The sequence below is a fragment of the Portunus trituberculatus genome, chromosome 16 (genome assembly GCF_017591435.1).
Source record: "Portunus trituberculatus isolate SZX2019 chromosome 16, ASM1759143v1, whole genome shotgun sequence".
In the NCBI taxonomy this organism is placed as follows: Eukaryota; Metazoa; Arthropoda; class Malacostraca; order Decapoda; family Portunidae; genus Portunus; species Portunus trituberculatus.
In genome coordinates, this window is record NC_059270.1 from 16,274,930 (window position 1) to 16,296,324 (window position 21,395).

Sequence of the window (21,395 nt, forward strand, 5' to 3'; positions counted from 1 at the left end):
GAAGACTACCTTGGTACTGACTTGCTCGCCAGACAACGAGAATCAGGGAGAGGGAGGCGGGTTGTCTGCTCAACAGAACAGCCTGAGGGGCCCGCGCTGGGTGGCGTCACACATACGCACACAATGAAATAATTAAATAAAGGGAAATAATGCGGTGCCTCACAATATATATATATATATATATATATATATATATATATATATATATATATATATATATATATATATATATATATATATATATATATATATATATATATATATATATATATATATATATATATATATATATATATATATATAAGATAAATTACAGTCTGAAACACTTCCTACCTGACAACTTTTGACAATATATCTTTCCTTCAATTTTTTAATGGTGTGTCGTACCCATGCTCTTGAATCTTTCAGCACCAAAAGGTGCTTCTGATCAAATTATAGTTACAGTCTCAAAGGGACAGTCGGAGCGATGGATTGTAGAGATGCGCAATAACAATAGTTAAAACCCTTGCTACACGTTTATTATGTTATGACAAGGACGGTGCGAATATCACCTTGGCATTCACACATAGCAGTAATCGCCAGCAAGAACATAGAAACAATAAAAATGGCTGTTTACTCTATTGATAACCGTTTTAGTGAAGAAAATATCGTCTACCTGACTATGACTAAGGTCTTCTGAAGATACAAGAAAACCCTGTATTAAAAAGAATAAAATGATGAAAAATCATCTTCTAAATATACTACGTTCTGTTAATCCGACAAAGGATGTACCCTTAGAAACGCCATCACGATAAGATTTCCAAATAATTTCAGACAAGTTTCGATTTCACACATCCAGCGATTTTCTCATGTTGCTTATGTTTCTCTGGTAAGACACGTAGTGAATTGATTGGTTGCTATTCTACATTATTTCCTTCGTTATTGAATAGTTTTCAAGTTATGATTCTTTTCTACTTATGCCTAACTCTCATTTTCAATGATCTTTAGAGACCTGTGGGAAATCCAAGTATTTGGGTAAGAGAGCTGAAGAACGTTCTGTCTCTTCCCTTTTCTGGAGATCTCCATTCTCAGAGACTTCACTGTACACAAGCTTTGACTTCTTTCTCCTTTCACTTATTATAACATAACATAACATAACATAAATAATAGGATAACAAAGGGCCACCAGGGCCCATCTAGGTTATCCTGTATCAGTCGCACAGCGACCTCGTCATCAGTACTTAAAGATACACTTACAAGTACACAATACATTATATACTAATTCTAAATATTTGGCCCATTAACAGGGCTAAGTCCTGCAGCGAATTCCTCTACAATCTGTAATCCCCATACATGGGGATCATGTCTTGTTTAACTATAGTAAATTTCTTATAAAAACTATCATGCAGCGCTATACATAATTATAAATCTAATAAATTTAAGTGCTTATCTAATCTGTTTTAAACATTGTCAAACTAGTGCTATTTACAACCGTCTCTGGCAATGCATTCCAGAAGTCTACCACCCTATGACTAAAGAAATATTTTCTTATATCTAACCTGCAGCCTTGCTTTCTAATCTTCCTGCCATGATTTCTAGTCCTACTTCCTCCTCTAAGGTAAAGAAAGATCTCACATCTATGTAGTTTGTATCTGAGAACATTTTAAATAACTCTATCATATCCCTCTTATACATCTCCTCTCAAATGAAAACATGTTTAATTCCTTTAATCTATCTCTATACTCCAGGCGCTTTAATGCTGGTATCATCCTAGTTGCTCTTCTCTGAACTGCTTCTAACATGTTGATATCCTGCCTATAGTGGGGTGACCAGGCCTGTATGCAATACTCTAAATGGGGCCTAACATAGGAATTATATAAGCTACGCACCACTTCCTTACTTTTATAACTAACATTTCTATTTATAAAACCCAGGATCCTATTTGCCCTATTTCTTGCTTCTAAACATTGCTTTGAAAATTTCATAGTCCTGTCTATCACTACTCCTAAATCCTTTCCTTCCTCTACTGCCTCTAGCCAACATCCCTCCATCTCATAGTTAAAGTTTGTGTTGTCTTTACCTAAATGCATAACCTGACACTTTTAGAATTAAACTCCATCTGCCACCTGTCTGCCCATGCTATCAGCCTGTCCAGGTCTCGTTGTATTCTGTAATTGTCCTTTTCACCCTGTACTGCACATGCTATCTTAGTATCATCTGCAAACTTTGATACTTTGCTACTAATTCCTATATCTAAATCGTTAATGTACACCAAGAAAAGAAGAGGTCCTAGCACTGATCCTTGGGGTACCCCACTAACCACTTCCTTCCACTCAGACATTGCCCCATTTAATACTACTCTCTGTTTCCTATCAGAAAGCCATTCACTAATCCAATCAACTAACCTACCCCTATCCCATGTAGTCTCAATTTGTACACTAGCCTCCTATGCGGTACCTTATCAAACGCCTTGCTAAAATCTAGATATATAACATCTATGCTATTTCCATCATCTAACTCCTTGGTAATATATTCTAAGATATCGAGCAAATTTGTAAGACAGGACCTCCCTGATCTAAAGCCATGTTGGGTATCTCTAATTAATCTATTCTCATTTAAATGCTCCCAAATACTACCCTTAATGATTTTCTCTAGTATCTTACATACTATACTAGTTAAACTGATCGGTCTATAATTATTCGCATCATCCTTCCTACCTTTTTAAATATTGGAGTAACATTAGCTAACTTCCAGTCCTGAGGTATCTCAGCAAACCTAAGTGATCTTTCAAAGATTAACTTAAGTGCTTCAGAAATACTGTCTACACCCTCCCTAAGTACTCTGGCATGTAGCTCATCAGGACCACTAGCTTTCCTATCGTCTAGTTCAAGAATAAATTTCCTAATAATTCCCGGTTTTATATCAATATTTTCTAAAGCTCTTAAACTACTCGTCGCACTGTTTGTAACAGGATTTCCTATTCTTTCCTAGTAAATACTGAAGAAAATTGTTCATTCAATAATTCTACTATGTCTTCATTTTGATCCACTACTACACCATCTTTTCTGAGTGGTCCAATCCTATCCTTATTTCTTTTATCACTGACCTTGTAATAACTATATAATTTTTGGGATCTTTACTCCCAGCTCTAGCTAGTTTTATCTCTGCCTGCCTTTTACTTTTTTTATAACCTTACTCAAATCATCTCTGACCTGTCTGTACCTAATCAAATCTACATCTTCCCACTTTTCTGCAACTCTCTGTATGCCCTCTTCTTCTCTCTGATCTGGCTACCTATCTCATGAGTCCACCATAATGGCTTCCTGTTTCTCTGCCTTATATCTTTGTAAGGGATACACTGCATCACTATACCCTTTACTACAACCTTAAAAATATCCCACATCTCCTGTGCAGTTTTATTTCCAAAACTATCTTCCCAGTTTACCTCTCCTAATAACTGACGTAACCTACCATAATTGCCTTTCTGATAGTTTGGGACTCTAGTCTTATTCACTATATTATCCCTACTGGAATTAATGATAAATCTAATTATATGATGGTCACTGTTTGCTAAAGTCTCTCCTACCTCAACTTCCTTTAAACAATGCTCAATATTTGTTAGTACTATGTCTAAAACCTTCCTCCCCCTAGTAGGTTTATCTACCATCTGCACTAAATAGTTATCCTGAAAACTTTCCATAAACTTATTTTCACTAGCATCTCCTACCATCCTCTCCCAGTTTACTGACTTAAGATTAAAATCCCCTAAGATAATTGTCTGACTAGTACACCCCTATTTATCTCATCTACCATAAGGTTGTCTACATCTGCTGACTGGTTAGGTGGTCTATAAAAGCTCCTACTCTAATAACCTTACTTTTGTTTACTCTAACATCCAGCCATAAGGACTCTACTCTGTTATCTACCTTAATACCATTAACCTGACTGGAAATGAAGGATTTTTTTACATAAATAACTACTCCTCCACCTATCCTACCAATTCTCTGGTGTAAATACATAATGTATCCATCTACTTCATATTCTTTCCTATTTTCCCTAAACTTTTCCTCATTTACCCATGCCTCTGTGACACATACAACATCTAAGTCCTCCTCAACTATATAACTAGATAACTCGTCCTTCTTGTTCCTAAGACTCCTGGCATTTACATAAAAACATTTAAGTCCTGCTACCTTCCTAGATGCTGTCTCCTTATTTGGAATCCTAATCTTATTCTCTCCTATTTGCACCTGGAAATCTTTCCTAATCTTTTCACTATCTCTGTTTATCCTATCTAATTTATGTCTAGCATCTTTCTTCTGGAATGCATTTGCTACCTCACTGATGAACTAGCTCTTAACTTTGCTATCCTCTACGATCTAGAGCAAATGGTGTAACGCCCTACTCCCGACCGTCTTGAAGATACGTGTAACATCCTTGACTTTTTCCAAACCTTTGATCCTTCTGCTTACCTTATATTCTTTGTTAGATTTTCTCCTCTTTGGAGAAGGTGGTAGACCTACCAATACTATAATTTACTCCCAGCGAGATCTGATAAAATTAGTTCCATTCTGGACCAGCTCTGGTCTGGATCAATTCAAGTGGTGCTGTGAACTTATACCATCAAAGCTAGTTGTGATCTCGCTGAACGTTTCCGTTTGTGTTCCACAACTCAAGGGGGCAGTTACAGCCTGGAGACAATTCTCTTACATCATATAAAACTCTATGCATTTACTACACACTTGAAATAAAAAAAATGGCAACTTCAAATTCAGCCATGAGTCCCCTTCTGGGGAGAGGATCATAAATGTCCCAGGTTAGTTTGCTCTCTCGGTAGCGTCCCAAAGTGTTTTGACACCTCCCTAAACTTTTTCTTCATTAATTTCTGCAACATTCGCGGTCTTATCTATAGAATATCACCTCTCCTCTACAAAATCTCTTTATTTTCTTTTTTTCAATGAAACACAGGTGTCTGAGGCAAATGAAAGTAGCTTTTTCTCTGTTCCCTCCTACTTTCACTATTCTCATTTTCGTTCCAAAGCTGGATTTTTACGTCTATGTGCACAAAAACTTGACTTGCTCTCATACTCACACTCTTGAATCTCCCGAGTTTTCCACCATCTGGCTTCGACTCAGTAGTCACTCTCTGACTGAATTTATCTATGCTGTCTATCTCTCCCATAACTCCTCAATCATAGTAAATCTTTTTACTATTTAGCTTCTAAAGTGGAGCACATTTTGTCCCACTATCCTTTCGCAGAAATTTCAATTCTTGGAGATTTCAATGTTTACCACCAGCTTTAGCTTTCCTCCCAGCAAACAAATCTACGTCGTCACCACGTGACGGTCACGTGGCGCTGTTGTTGTAGGGACGTTATATTTCTACGTGAATTTCACGTAGATGTGTCGACACGAATCGACGTGGAAAGAACGTCGAAATGCACGTGAAAAAGTCCCTTGAATTCCACTTGTGGAGCACTTTACTTTATTCTCCCATATATATATATATATATATATATATATATATATATATATATATATATATATATATATATATATATATATATATATATATATATATATATATATATATATATATATATATATATATATATATATATATATATATATATATATATATATATATATATATATATATATATATATATATATATATATATATATATATATATATATATATATATATATATATATATATATATATATATATATATATATATATATATATATATATATATATATATATATATATATATATATATATATATATATATATATATATATATATATATATATATATATATATATATATATATATATATATATATATATATATATATATATATATATATATATATATATATATATATATATATATATATATATATATATATATATATATATATATATATATATATATATATATATATATATATATATATATATATAATTGTCATGGAAATAAAAAGTCTATACTTGAAATGAGAAATTTATTTTAGCAAAAAAAGTACCATTCAGGAGATGAAGACTACATGGGAAGGAGAATGATGGACATGGAGTTGCAGGGCAGGCACCGGTGAGGGAGACCCTGCTGCGCTGGCAGGACGAAGTGAAGGGGGGCATCAGGGAGAGGCAGCTGGAGGAGGAGATGGTGGTGGACCGGAAATGTCAACAGAGGAAGAAGAAGACTGCAGCCATGGCATCTTCTCGTTTCAACTGCGGCTAGTCAGAGGAATTTGATGACTCTTCTACAAAATGCATACGTCTCTTTTGCTCAGGTTCCTGCGGGAAGAAGCAGTTTACTCAGCACACGCGACACTGCAGCCACAAGATTTGTGAGACATATATATATATATATATATATATATATATATATATATATATATATATATATATATATATATATATATATATATATATATATATATATATATATATATATATATATATATATATATATATATATATATATATATATATATATATATATATATATATATATATATATATATATATATATATATATATATATATATATATATATATATATATATATATATATATATATATATATATATATATATATATATATATATATATATATATATATATATATATATATATATATATATATATATATATATATATATATATATATATATATATATATATATATATATATATATATATATATATATATATATATATATATATATATATATATATATATATATATATATATATATATATATATATATATATATATATATATATATATATATATATATATATATATATATATATATATATATATATATATATATATATATATATATATATATATATATATATATATATATATATATATATATATATATATATATATATATATATATATATATATATATATATATATATATATATATATATATATATATATATATATATATATATATATATATATATATATATATATATATATATATATATATATATATATATATATATATATATATATATATATATATATATATATATATATATATATATATATATATATATATATATATATATATATATATATATATATATATATATATATATATATATATATATATATATATATATATATATATATATATATATATATATATATATATATATATATATATATATATATATATATATATATATATATATATATATATATATATATATATATATATATATATATATATATATATATATATATATATATATATATATATATATATATATATATATATATATATATATATATATATATATATATATATATATATATATATATATATATATATATATATATATATATATATATATATATATATATATATATATATATATATATATATATATATATATATATATATATATATATATATATATATATATATATATATATATATAAGGAGCTGCGGTGTGTGTGTGTGTGTTCACTAATTTTAAAAATAAAGACTTCTTACTAAGTTGAGAGGGAATAGCAAAACTGGAGAAATGAGGATCAGAACTCACCTTGTATTTTTGGCCACCTTTCCTCTTAGGAGCATGCTTCAGGGCCTCACTAATTTGATGCTCCACTGCAGAGGTTTTTGCTTCTTTGTAGGTTCTCATGCATGCTCCTTTGGGTAAAGAAACCAAAGCATATGAATGTCAGACAAATTTTTGTTTTAGTGTCAAGCATAGGACACACTATTTTCATAACATTACTACATATACTGCTTTGAGTCAGATGAAAACAAGCAATTCTGCACACTTACTGATGATAACTTTGCAGATGGGAAGATCACTAAATGGTAGCTTCCCTTTCTTTCCTTTGAGGCTGTAAAACGACCACACGGAATTAGTTCCAAGCTTTTAAAATCCTCCGGACAGCATCGCCAAGGCTGTGCCCTCCAAAAGATGACAAATACAGTGTCTGCAACAAATAATAGTAGGACCATAAATACAAGAAGATATGATTCTTCAAGACAAAAATAATCTTATATCAATATTCAAAATATCATGAAACTTTCTCATATTCAAATTTATACATTTTTATTTTACCAAATTCCTTTTGAAAGATTGATCAGCCAATTTAGAGTTTAGGTCATCCAGTTCCTCCAAGCTGCTTACTGGAGCTGGCAGTACATCCTCCACATCATCCCCTAGCCCACTGGAAGAAGACTGTAGGCAGCTTAACATCAGCCGCTGGTTTTCCTGGATTGTCTTGAAGTTTGCCATTACAGCGCTCTTGAACTCTGCATCAGGAAGAAAGATTTTCAGTCACAAAGTAATATTTCTAGAAGGTTGATTGTTACTGTCACTGGCAGACTATGAAAAAAAATGCAAGTTTTAATTTTTAAATACACTTAATACGTAAACAATGAAGGCATGCTCTACCTGCAAACTCTGTCTGTGAAACAGGTACAAGTTCTGTTGCACCTCGGTCTGATGAAGCTGTCAGAAATTTAATGTGTATAAGCACCTTGTGTGTGTGTGTGTGTGTGTGTGTGTGTGTGTGTGTGTGTGTGTGTGTGTGTGTGTGTGTCTGTTAATTTCATATATCAGCATTGCAGTTTAGGTCTACCCTGAGATGAGGTGAATGAAAATAAATCACTTTGTATAATCATAAGGATATGGATTTCGTTTACATATCATACAAATTAAAATTACCTGATGTGTATTTTTTTTTCAAATCTTGTGCGTTAACATGTATTATTTCTGAGGACCGTGATGAGGATCTGGTTTTGAAGGATGCATCAGACCATTCTGTAGGGAAAATGGTAATAAAAATAATAGTGGAACTTATATAACTACTATGGTGAAAGTTTCCCCAAAGACAGAAATTTGTAAATACAAGCTTTGTTGTCATACATACCTGGGGAGGAAAATCTTTCATGAACAACTGAGTTTTTGGTATGATGCGAGCTTGTTTTGGAAAGTCCAACTGAAAGGTAATTGGGTACAAATTCACTGTATGTTGTGGTTCTTAACTCATGGAATTGTGAACATATTCGCACACATACTGGCAAAAGTTTCGTGCAATATAGAAAAAAAAAACATGCTTACCATTTAGGTGAGGAGATTGTGGCAGAACAGCTACAGATGGAGTGTGGGAGAACTCAGGATTATCGCCTTCATCTGTATAAGTTTACGAGCATACTAGTCATTTTGAGTTTGTCTTGTTGTCATAATGAATTAATTAAGGACACATATATGAACAAACCATTCTGTTCAATTGCCAGCATAAGCTATTACAAACCAAAGAATATAATAACGTATAAGAAAAATCTTACCATCAGCTTCATCTGAGAAGTCATATCTAGCAGGCTTTTTGGTAACTCTGCTTTTTGGACCTTCAGGTTCTGTTTCAACATTTGACGTAACCTCTGCTCTCCTGGACAGTTCCTGGGCCTTGCTGTAGGTTTCTGTGGCGCAAAAAAAAATTTACGTATGTAGTTTAAATTTTCATACATGGCATTACAAGCATAAAATTATTCAGATGTTAATAATAATTTACACCTGTCATACCTGCAGATGAAAAAATCCTTATCTCGTATGAATTCCATTTTTCTTTATCTGGGATTTCTTCCTTTTTCACCTTGGCTGCAGCACCTGCCCTTGGAGGCCAGTAACAAAACAGACCCTGAAATTAAAAGATTAGCACACTGTTAATATCAACGATGCATATACAAAACCAAGATTTATATTTCAAGTACTTATATCTTAACTGTCAGAGAGTATTTGTATAACGAGCAAGATCATCTGTCTGTTACTCCTTAAACCCGTTAGCATGCACCATCAACATCTTTAAAGGGAAACTCACTTTTTTCTTTATGCATTATCCATGACTTGGGAACAACTTCAACTGCCTTTTCATCCAGAAACTCCACAACTACAAATGACATCTGTTAAAATATATTTAAAATTAATGATACATTTCCATGATCACAGGCAGCAAATTCTACACTGTAACCATTTAACATTCAAACTTTTCTACTTAAAAGTTTCCTCACCTGATAGTTTTCAGAATTCATGCAGTATTGCTAGGATTTTTGTGTGTCTTCCACTTCTACTATGTACCATAATTGCCTTTGTTTTTAGGTCGCTTTTTTTAATAAATTTCATATAACTTTTTGCTGTATTTATCTGATAAACTCCAATAATCTTGGAATCACATGGGTCATTAAATGCTGATTCTGTTCTGTTGTACACTCTGCACAGTATTTTCTGGTTTCCTTCATCATCTCTTTGGTGTGATAAGGCCACTGCTTCACAACAAGATGAATCATCCAAAATATATGTATTGTCAGGTTTGTTAGTGCAGATGATTTTCTTAAACTTTGCAGGTTTCATTTCACCTGGGTCATTCTCCAGTTCATGAATTCTTTTTACAACTTGTGATAAAGCATTTTTTCCTGATCTAACCATTTTCTTCAGTTTATACAGATAGTTCTCAAATGGAAATGCTGCACAGACATCCAAGCTTCCAAACCAACCAGCATCTTCTGCAAGGTGAAGCATGCTATGGACATTGTACACTAAGAACTCATTGCCATAGAGTTCCCGACCTCGTTTAACAAAATACACCAGTAGTTGGTGAGCATAGCCCTTATGCATCTGAATAAGTCTTGGTGACACAAGAATGCACAGAGCAACAGAAAGAGTCATAAAATGAGCATAAAGGTCACCTCTTAGGCTGCCTTTAAGAACAAGTTTGCCAGTATACAACAAAAACTGTCTGAATTCGGTTGCCTTCCATCTGTCAATTTCAGAAGGCTTCTAGGTTTTCGTGCAAAGTTGCTGGGGACAAACTGTTGCATTTCTAAGAGTTTCTTGTTGATTTCTTCAACATGCCTCTGCGTAATCCTAGTTTCTTTTTTTCCTTTTATCCATATCAGGAGTAAGCGCCTCATCACACCAAGGCAGGCTTGATGCATGTAATCTATTGGAAATGATTTTATTAGATCCACAGGAAGAGCTGTAAAAGGGGAAACCCCACAATGGTGCTCTTCTTGAATCTGGTCTCTAAATGACTCATTAGTGCGCAAGACAATATTATCAATTTCCTGATAGGTAAGCCTTCCATACCAAACTCCTTTTGTGTACACTTATCGCATCCATAGTAACCTGAATATTGTTTAGTGGCTTTAACCATTGCTCTTGCAGGGGCATCACAAACGATGCTTTTCAGTGTTACATGTATTTTAAACTCCTCATACTGAATGCCATGCTGCAGTATGTCATTCAGCTCTCTGATCGTGTCATTCAAGAAATCTAAATTGCATGGCTTTGACGATCCACACGTTAAAGCGACAGGAAAGACAGTTACTGGCTGAATCATGATAGCACACAGCACTGGCCACATGCATGTGTTTGAGCTTTTAAATAGTGGAAGGCCATCAATATTGAGGGACACTTCCAGATTTTGTGTATTTTGTTTTGTTTGTCGAGGATATTTTTCAAAATTTTTTAGTAATGATTCTTTGAGTCCCAAATAAATGTAGCTCATTCCAGATTTGTCTTCAATCTTCACATTTCTTTCAGTTTTCAATAAGGTGCGAGCAGATAAGGGTAGAGAATTATGGCCATTTGATCTTAATAGCTTTAGCAAATCATCAGCAGCATTGTGTTTTATTTGGTGTTTATTTATCCAAGATATTAGGTCACTTGAAATATTTCTTCCTTCATCTGATGACAATGAATCAGATGAATAAAAGGATTTTCTTCAATCAAACACCATGTTTCATCACCATCCTCACTACTTTCTGTACTATGTGGTGCTACATCTTCCACAGACAAGTCCTTCGCATTTTCTGAAGAGTGAATTATATCTGCACATAAATCAACAGAATCGTTACTGTCACTGCTACGGTCTTTTGTTGAACATGTTGCAATTTTTTTTGCAAATCTTTTTCTAGCTATCCAACTTCTCTGATATTGCTTTCGTTTTTCCTTTCGATCCATTTAAAACCTGGAAATCAAAGAAATGCACTAGTTTCATACTACAGATATTAGTTACACTGAAAAAAGTTGGGTGAGATAAAACAAATATCTTTTATGACTTAAAAAACATTAATGACGGAAGACGCATTGATTGCTGTACAGATTTAGGGTCAGCTAGTGGCCGAAGAATCTTTTGGATATCGATAAAATTCATTGGGGTGTCATTGAAGTATCTTTGAACATCATTGGTGTTCATTGGGATAACACTGGGTTAACTGAAGGCAAAGTAAGTAAAAAAATTATAGATGTTAGTCTACATGTTAACTACTTTAATTGTAATGCCCATGCATGTGTGTGTGTGTGTGTGTGTGTGTGTGTGTGTGTGTGTGTGTGTGTGTGTGTGTGTGTGTGTCATAGTGCTTAAATACAAAACATTACCTTAAAAAAACTCGTTTACTTGAAACCAGAATGGCAGGCAGGTACAGAAGCAAGGGCAAGTACAGCTACACCAAGGATTATGGCATTCACACCCTTGGGATATGTAGTTAATTATGGTGGAAATTGTATTCTGCAGCTCCAGAGAACAGCTGATGCGTAGAATGACGTATGTGCCATCAAATGATACACTAATGTTCATTGCAGGGATCCCACTGTTTGAAGCTGTTGTCTTTGTCATTCTGTCAGTGGAAAAAAAAGACTTACAAGTTCCTGGATTCTTACTTTATAATGCCATCCTCTTATTATAGATAAAGCTACTTACTGTCTGTCAGGCCTAAAAACCTCCAATATATAAAAATTACATAATTACACCTCAGCCGCGATGTTACCAGGCCACACACAGACTACGTGACAGCTATACACTTATATAATTCCAACCGCGCACTTAAAACACCAGAATATAAGTAAACTAAGTGAAAATGTGTAACACTAAATCACACATAAAACCACATGTGATTACACCAAAATTATGTTAGATAACAGCTAGCCAGACCACGTACGTGACGCCTCTACACACTTAAATGCTTACAAAACATGCACGCACTTAAAAAATCATTATGGCATTCACACCCTTGGGATATGTAGTTAATTATGGTGGAAATTGTATTCTGCAGCTCCAGAGAACGCTTTAAAAAGTATTACACTCCTCTAAATCACGCATGAAAACCAATTATACCACCAAAATTACGTCAGATTACAACCAGGCAACGTAAAGTACCATTATATAAGTAATCTAAGTTAAAAAGGTTTAACACTCCTGTAAATCACACATACAAAACCACTACTACACCACCAAAACTACGTTAGATTACCTCATCAGCCATGGTATAAGTTTGCGCAAGGACAGACAAACAGGTACCAATCATGTACTAGAATATGGGGCTTGCGTTAAAATATATCCTACGCACGTTAATTTCACCTCTTATATGTAACTTGCACGTCTACTTAAGCCTTGGACACTCCAGACTAAGTTAGAATGGTGAATAATGACATGGAAAGTGTAAAAATTGTGATACACGGCGTGCATTGTTAACCCACGCTGTCCCTCGCCACTACATTTTTCATCACATTTCACCTTCAACACAATTTACAGGGATGATCTGCCGCTCTACCTAATCCCTGAGCACTTAATGTCATGTGTGTAGGTGTAACAAAGGTGGGGGAAAGGTGTAAATGACGTAAAAAAGATAAAAACTCACCACATTATCCGTGGCGGGTAAGCACATGCAGCAGGCGGCGGAGGAACGTGCGGGAGAGTTGCCGCTGATCGAACACTTTACAAACTATTAATGTTTATTTCGTCATATTTATATATATTACTGTTATTCTTAGTGTTTATCACGTTTTAAATTACACTGATTTGTTTTCCGGAATTGTATTTAACGTGGAAGATCTTATATACGGGGTTCTGTGCATGCTGCGTCAGCTGAAATTTAATCCCCGGCTGGCTGGCGGGAAGAGTGCCGAGGCAGCAAATTTTAGCGTAAACACCTCCGACGCTGCTTCGTCCTTCCTTCCTATATAGAGGGAGGAAGCCATTATAACAGAAAGGAGATAATAGTAATAATAATAATAATAATAATAATAATAATAATAATAATAATAATAATAGTAATAATACGCATGACAGGTTCTTCATATATAAATATCAATATATATATATATATATATATATATATATATATATATATATATATATATATATATATATATATATATATATATATATATATATATATATATATATATATATATATATATATATATATATATATATATATATATATATATATATATATATATATATATATATATATATATATATATATATATATATATATATATATATATATATATATATATATATATATATATATATATATATATATATATATATATATATATATATATATATATATATATATATATATATATATATATATATATATATATATATATATATATATATATATATATATATATATATATATATATATATATATATATATATATATATATATATATATATATATATATATATATATATATATATATATATATATATATATATATATATATATATATATATATATATATATATATATATATATATATATATATATATATATATATATATATATATATATATATATATATATATATATATATATATATATATATATATATATATATATATATATATATATATATATATATATATATATATATATATATATATATATATATATATATATATATATATATATATATATATATATATATATATATATATATATATATATATATATATATATATATATATATATATATATATATATATATATATATATATATATATATATATATATATATATATATATATATATATATATATATATATATATATATATATATATATATATATATATATATATATATATATATATATATATATATATATATATATATATATATATATATATATATATATATATATATATATATATATATATATATATATATATATATATATATATATATATATATATATATAGAGAGAGAGAGAGAGAGAGAGAGAGAGAGAGAGAGAGAGAGAGAGAGAGAGAGATCACATGCTTAAGTCAATGTTGAAATGCAACGTTATATAAACGTTCCACAACCCCATAAGATCTTTCTTATTACAGCATATTTATTAAGATCCTGTATCATCATAATTATATTGCACAAAGTATTTTAACAATATACCTAAAACAAGAAACACCTTATAGTTTTGTTAGGAGGATGACTTCCTTTGATGATCTCATCCTTCATATCCTTCATTGTTACCTTTCAAAGCGCAAGTCGATGGTGAAACGTAACGTTATGGAAACATGATCGTTACGTTCAACGACCTCAAATTTTTTTTATTTCATTACAGTACATTTAGTTAGGTCATACATCACGAGAAAACAAAGTATTAACATTCAAAGCACAAAAAGTGCATTAAACTGTTTTAGGTGGATGGCCTTCGCAACGTGGATACTACGTGGCTCTTACGTGAAAAAAAAATTCACCTTATTTCATTACAGTATATTTAGTTAGGTCATACATCACGGGAAAACAAAATATTAACATTGAAAACACAAGACATGCCTTAAACTTTGTTAGGTGGATGGAATTCGTGACGTGGATACTACGTGGCCCTTACGTGAAATAAAAAATTCACCTTATTTTCACCATTACGTCACGTGAAAATTACGTAGTGTGTTTGCTGGGTTCCATTTGTCAACTCGACACAACCTTCCAGACAACTATCTCCTCGTCTTCAATGAGACTCAGCTGTGACAGTCTTCTACACTGAATATCCTCGGTCTGTCTTTTACTCATAATCCAAGCTAGTAATTTCATATTTCATCTCTTGCTAAAACAGCTTCTATGAAGTAATCGTTCTGAGGCATCTCCGCCAGTTTTTCTCGTTGCTCCAAATGCTAACACTGTACAAGAACCTTATTCGTCTTTGTATGGAGTATTCATCGCATGTTTGGGGTTCCAATCATAGTTTTATTAGAAAGAGTGGAATGAAAAGCTTTTCGTATCATCAACTTCCCTCTTCTGACCGACTGTCTTCAGCCTCTTTCTCATCTCCGGAATGTTGCATCTCTTGCTATCTTTTATCGCGAACTGCTCTTTTGATCTTGCTAACTGCGTGTCTCCCTTCCTGCGGCCTCGCTGAACAATATTTTTTTCTTCCTCTTGCCCATATTTTGTCCAGATCTCTAATGCAAGAGTTAACCAGTACTCTGAATCATTCATACCTTTTTCTGCTAACCTCTGGAACTCCGTGCCTACTTCTGTATTCCCATCCTCCTACGACTTGACTTTTTTGAGAGAGAGGTTTCAAGACATTGATCCCAGACTTTTGGCTAACTCTATTGTTTTTTAAGGGAATTGGCAGTGAAGTAGGGCTTTTTTACATTTTTTTTATTGCCCTTGGACGGCTTTTCCCTCTTGCATAAAAAAAAAGGTCACATGACTGTCTTCAGCGCCTTTCTCTAAACTGGGGTACATTCTGCCTTTCTCTCCTTCTCCGAAGATTTTCATTCTTGGAAACTTCAAAGTACATCACCAAGTTTTTGTTTTTCCTTTCACTATCCATCTTGGTGTGTTAAGAATATATGTACCTGAGTCTTTGAATATTGTAAGCTATCTCAAGGTATAATTTATTGCTTTAGTCCCCCTTCTATAAGTCTCAACCAAGATTAATGGGTAACTTCTATTTTTTCAGTTAGAATGCTACGAGTAATTTTCACTATTGTTTCTCTAGTCTTTTTATAAAGAAGTATTAAATGGAAAAGTATTATGTGATTTATTATAATGAATTTTTTGCATTACAAAAATGTGAGAAGGAACTTTATTTGTATGTTTGTAAACCCCTTGTTATGAAGTATACACACCCAGCATGGCTGAGTCTTTGTTATTATAAGCCCACCATGAGCGAGATTTTACCTGAGTCTCTTCAACATGGTGAACTAGCCTTTATCTTTGCTATCTTTCATGATCTAGAGCAACTGGAGCAATACCCTACTCCAAACCACCTTGGAGATACGTCCAGCAACCTTGACAATTCCCTAACCTCTAATCCTTCTGCTTATGCTGTTAACCTATCTTCTCCATTAGGCTGACTGATTGTCTTCAGCCTTTTTCTCATCTCTGCAATGTTGTATCTCTTGCTATCTTCTTCCACTATATTCATGATAACTGCTCTTCTTGTGATAACTGCATCCCTGCTCTCCTCCTGCTGCATCGCTGCACAAGATTTTATTCTCTTACGCAAGAGTTAAGCAGTACTTTCAGTTATAGTCTGGAACTCTCTGCCTGTTTCTGTATTTCCGCTACATATGACCTGAATTCATTTAAGAGATAGTTTTCTAGACATCCCCCTTTTTTTTCTTTAGGCTAACTCTGTATATATATATATATATATATATATATATATATATATATATATATATATATATATATATATATACACACACACACACACATAAAACAGATGGATCTACATAGGTAGCTAGCTACACATACACACGCACACCTCCGTAGTGTAGTGTAGTGGTTAGCACGCTCGACTCACAATCGAGAGGCCCGGGTTCGAGTCCCGGAAAACGGCGAGGCAAATGGGCAAGCCTATTAATGTGTGGCCCCTATTCACCTAGCAGTAAATAGGTACAGGATGTAACTCGAGGGGTTGTGGCCTCGCTTTCCCGGTGTGTGGGGTGTGTGATGTGGTCTCAGTCCTACCCGAAGATCGGTCTATGAGCTCTGAGCTCGCTCCGTAATGGGAAAGACTGGCTGGGTGACCAGCAGACGACCTAAGTGAATTACACAGGCACACATACATAATCGAGAAGGCCCGTGTTCAAGTCCCGAGCGCGGCGAGGCAAATGGGCGAGCAGCCTCTTAATGTAGTGTAACCCCTGTTCACCTAGCAGCAAGTAGGTACGAAATGTAATTCGAGGGGTTATGGCCTCGCTTTCCCGGTGTGTGGAGTGTGTTGTGGTCTCAGTCCTAGCCGTAGATCGGTCTATGAGCTCCGTAATAGGAAAGACTGGTTTGGTGACCAACAGGTGATTGCTGCATAAACATAACAAATTACCGCAACATGGAAGTATAAAGAACACCTTAAATGGTGTTTGTATGGTGTTCAAGACACATTATAATAGTCTTAATAAATTTTACAAGTACACCATGGCCATATAACACTGGGGTTTCCATTTCTAATAAATCTTCATTCCCCTCTCTCACTAAGTCATTGTTAGCCACATTTCTCTAAGGATAAACTCGTACGATATTGCATACACTACCTACCACCACAACCACGATAATAGCAAGTATCTTATCATATATATATATATATATATATATATATATATATATATATATATATATATATATATATATATATATATATATATATATATATATACCGTGCACCGCCCTGTAGTGAACATAATATATATAGGCTCATAGATGCCAAACTGGAGTTCAAACGTGGCCATTACACTTAAGAAGGTGCATGGAAAAGGTGTGTGTGTGCGTGTGTGTGTGTGAAGGGCGGCGCGGGGCAGCCACACACGTTTGTCTGCCTGTTGCTGCAAAGCGCCTGTCCAGCTGGTGGGTGAGGCGGAGACGCGGTGGAGAGCCAGGGGGGATAGCACGCGCAGACATGGAGGCAGAGGAGAGAGGGGTAGTGAGTCCTTGCCACCAGACGCCACGCGCATTCACCCACCTTCTCCCGATCCCTCCTTCCTCCCTCCTGTATCCCACTTCACCCCAGACCTCTCTCTCTCTCTCTCTCTCTCTCTCTCTCTCTCTCTCCACGTGCAAGGATATTACACTACCTCATAAAAATCTGTTTTTACCTTGTTCTCTTTCCTTTCTTCCTCCATATCGCGTGTTTAAAATCCTAACGTGGTAGTGTAAATAACGTGTGTAATCCGTACCACGGTCGTCTGCTGGTCACCCGGCCAGCCTTCCCCATTACGGAGCGAGCTCAGAGCTCATAAATCGATCTTCGGGTAGAACTGAGACCACAACACACTTCACACGCCGGGAAAGCGAGGTCACAACCCCTTGAGTTACATCCCGTACCTACTTGCTGCTAGGTGAACAGGGGCTACACATTAAGAGGCTTGCCCATTTGCCTTGCCCGGGACTCGAACCCGGGTCTTTTCGGTTCTGAGCCGAGCGTGTTAACCATTACACTACGCGGTGTAATTCACCACGGTCGTCTGGTGGTCAGCCATTATAGAACGAGCTCAGAGCTCATAGAGTCATAGACCGATCTTCAGGTGGAGTAGGGTGTTATCATAATTATCAATAATCTTCTTCTTCTTCTTATTATTATTATTATTATTATTATTATTATTATTATTATTGTTATTATCATCATTGTTATTACTATTTTCATAATTATAATTTTATTATCATTATTATTTAATTATTTATTTATTATTTTTATTATTATGAGCTGTAATTTACTGGATGCATGTGAATGTAAATCTAAATTTAACTGTATAGATTTAGGTGTGCGTATTTGTATACATGCACATATGATTGTACCTATGGTGTGGTCTCAGTCACTTTAAACACTTTAAACACTATATTATATTTGTCTTACATGCATGTTTTTTTTTTATTATTATTAAATGATAACTAAGTAAGACAAATAATCCTTTGCGAGCCATAAAAGCTTTATGGCCAATGCTATGAAAAAAAATCATTAAAATTGACAAAAAAAAAAAAAAAAACCTATATGACAAGAAAAGAAAACGTACTATGCATTTACGTGTGTGTGTGTGTGTGTGTGTGTGTGTGTGTGTATATATATATATATATATATATATATATATATATATATATATATATATATATATATATATATATATATATATGTGTGTGTGTGTGTGTGTGTGTGTGTGTGTGTGTGTGTGTGATTCACCACGGTGGCCTCCTGGTCAAACAGCAAGTCTTCCCCATTACGGGGCGAGCTCAGAGCTCATAGACAGATCTTCGGGTAGGACTGAGACCACAACACACACTCCACACACAGGGAAAGCGAGGCCACAACCCCTCGAGTTACATCCCGTACTTATTTACTGCTAGGTGAACAGGGGATACACATTAAGAGGCTTGCCCATTTGCCTCCCCGCTTTCCGGGACTCGAAACCGGACCCTCTCGATTTTGACTCGAGCTTGCTAACCACTACACTACGCGGTGTTTTTTTTTTTTTTTTTTTTTAAGATGCAGGACAGATGACACCAGAAGCATCTCAACCACCACCACTGTTTCTTTGAGCCATTACCAGTCTCCACAGCTCAGACTTTCACGCGTCTTTCTTGTCTTGTGTAATTCACCTCGATCGTCTGCTGGTCACTCAGCTAGTCTTCCCCATTACGGAGCGAGCTCAGAGCTCATAGACCGATCTTCGGGTAGGACTAAGACCACAGCATACTCCACACACCAGGAAAGCGAGGCCACAACCCCTCGAGTTACATCCCGTACCTATTTACTGCTAGGTGAACAGGGGTCCGGGACTCGAACCCGGACCCTCTCGAGTGTGAGTCGAGCGTGCTAACCACTACACTACGCGGTGTGTGTGTGTGTGTGTGTGTGTGTATTTTACCTAGTTACCTAGTTGTATTGTACGTACAGGGTTCGAGCGGGGCTCATAGTGTCCTGTCTATCTCCCAATGCCCCGCCTGGACGACTTGAAATATAGTCGGCCATGGCAATTTTTGTTAGCCCAATTACTTTTTTTTTTTTGTGTGTGTGTGTGTGTGTGCTGAGAGAGAGAGAGAGAGAGAGAGAGAGAGAGAGGGAGAGAGAGAGTGAGTGCAGTGGAACCATGCGTGCTTTGGGGTCCGCGGGGTCTCCAAGCGCACGGGTTCGAATTTTGTCTACGGTCTGAGTGTAGGTTGGGCTTCCTCACTCGGGGCAACGGTTTCCTAGAGGGTGGGCTTTGAGATAGGAAATACCCTAAAAAGTATCCCCTTTGGCCCATAAACTCCCGTGAAAAGTTCCCAAGGAAAAAAAAAGTAAGAGTGAGACAAGGTAAGAAGGATTTAAGTAAGAGGAGAGGGAGAGAAGACAGGAGTGATGGGAGGGGAGGAGGTGGAGAGAGGGAAGTGAGCAAGGACACCTGCACGTGGAGGCACGGTTGCCAGGCGTAGTGTTTTCTCCCACCCTCCTCCACTTCCTCTCCCTCCCTGCCTTACTCACCAGCCTTTAGTCAATACGCCATCTCTTACATATCTGCTAGCATATTTTTCTTTCTGGATATTTAGATACTGTATTCCTATGTAATATCACCGTATGAATGTGATCAGTAAAACATATCATCTGAAGTCATCGAAGACCTGAATGTGTGCCTAAAAGTAATAACTCGTCC

General features: G+C 34.2%; 2 long non-coding RNA genes across 2 annotated transcripts; both read right to left on the bottom strand.

The window, feature by feature from the left end:
* Window positions 1–5,976: 5,976 nt before the first annotated feature.
* Window positions 5,977–7,898, bottom strand: LOC123504531. The gene is made up of 3 exons (XR_006674860.1): window positions 7,800–7,898; window positions 7,555–7,661; window positions 5,977–6,282 (listed from the first exon to the last, which is right to left on the bottom strand). It is a non-coding gene; the product is annotated as an uncharacterized LOC123504531 (long non-coding RNA).
* Window positions 7,899–9,900: 2,002 nt separating this feature from the next.
* Window positions 9,901–13,966, bottom strand: LOC123504532. Its single transcript, XR_006674861.1, has 3 exons — window positions 13,665–13,966; window positions 12,406–12,644; window positions 9,901–9,929 (listed from the first exon to the last, which is right to left on the bottom strand). It is a non-coding gene; the product is annotated as an uncharacterized LOC123504532 (long non-coding RNA).
* Between the last annotated feature and the right edge of the window lie 7,429 nt (window positions 13,967–21,395).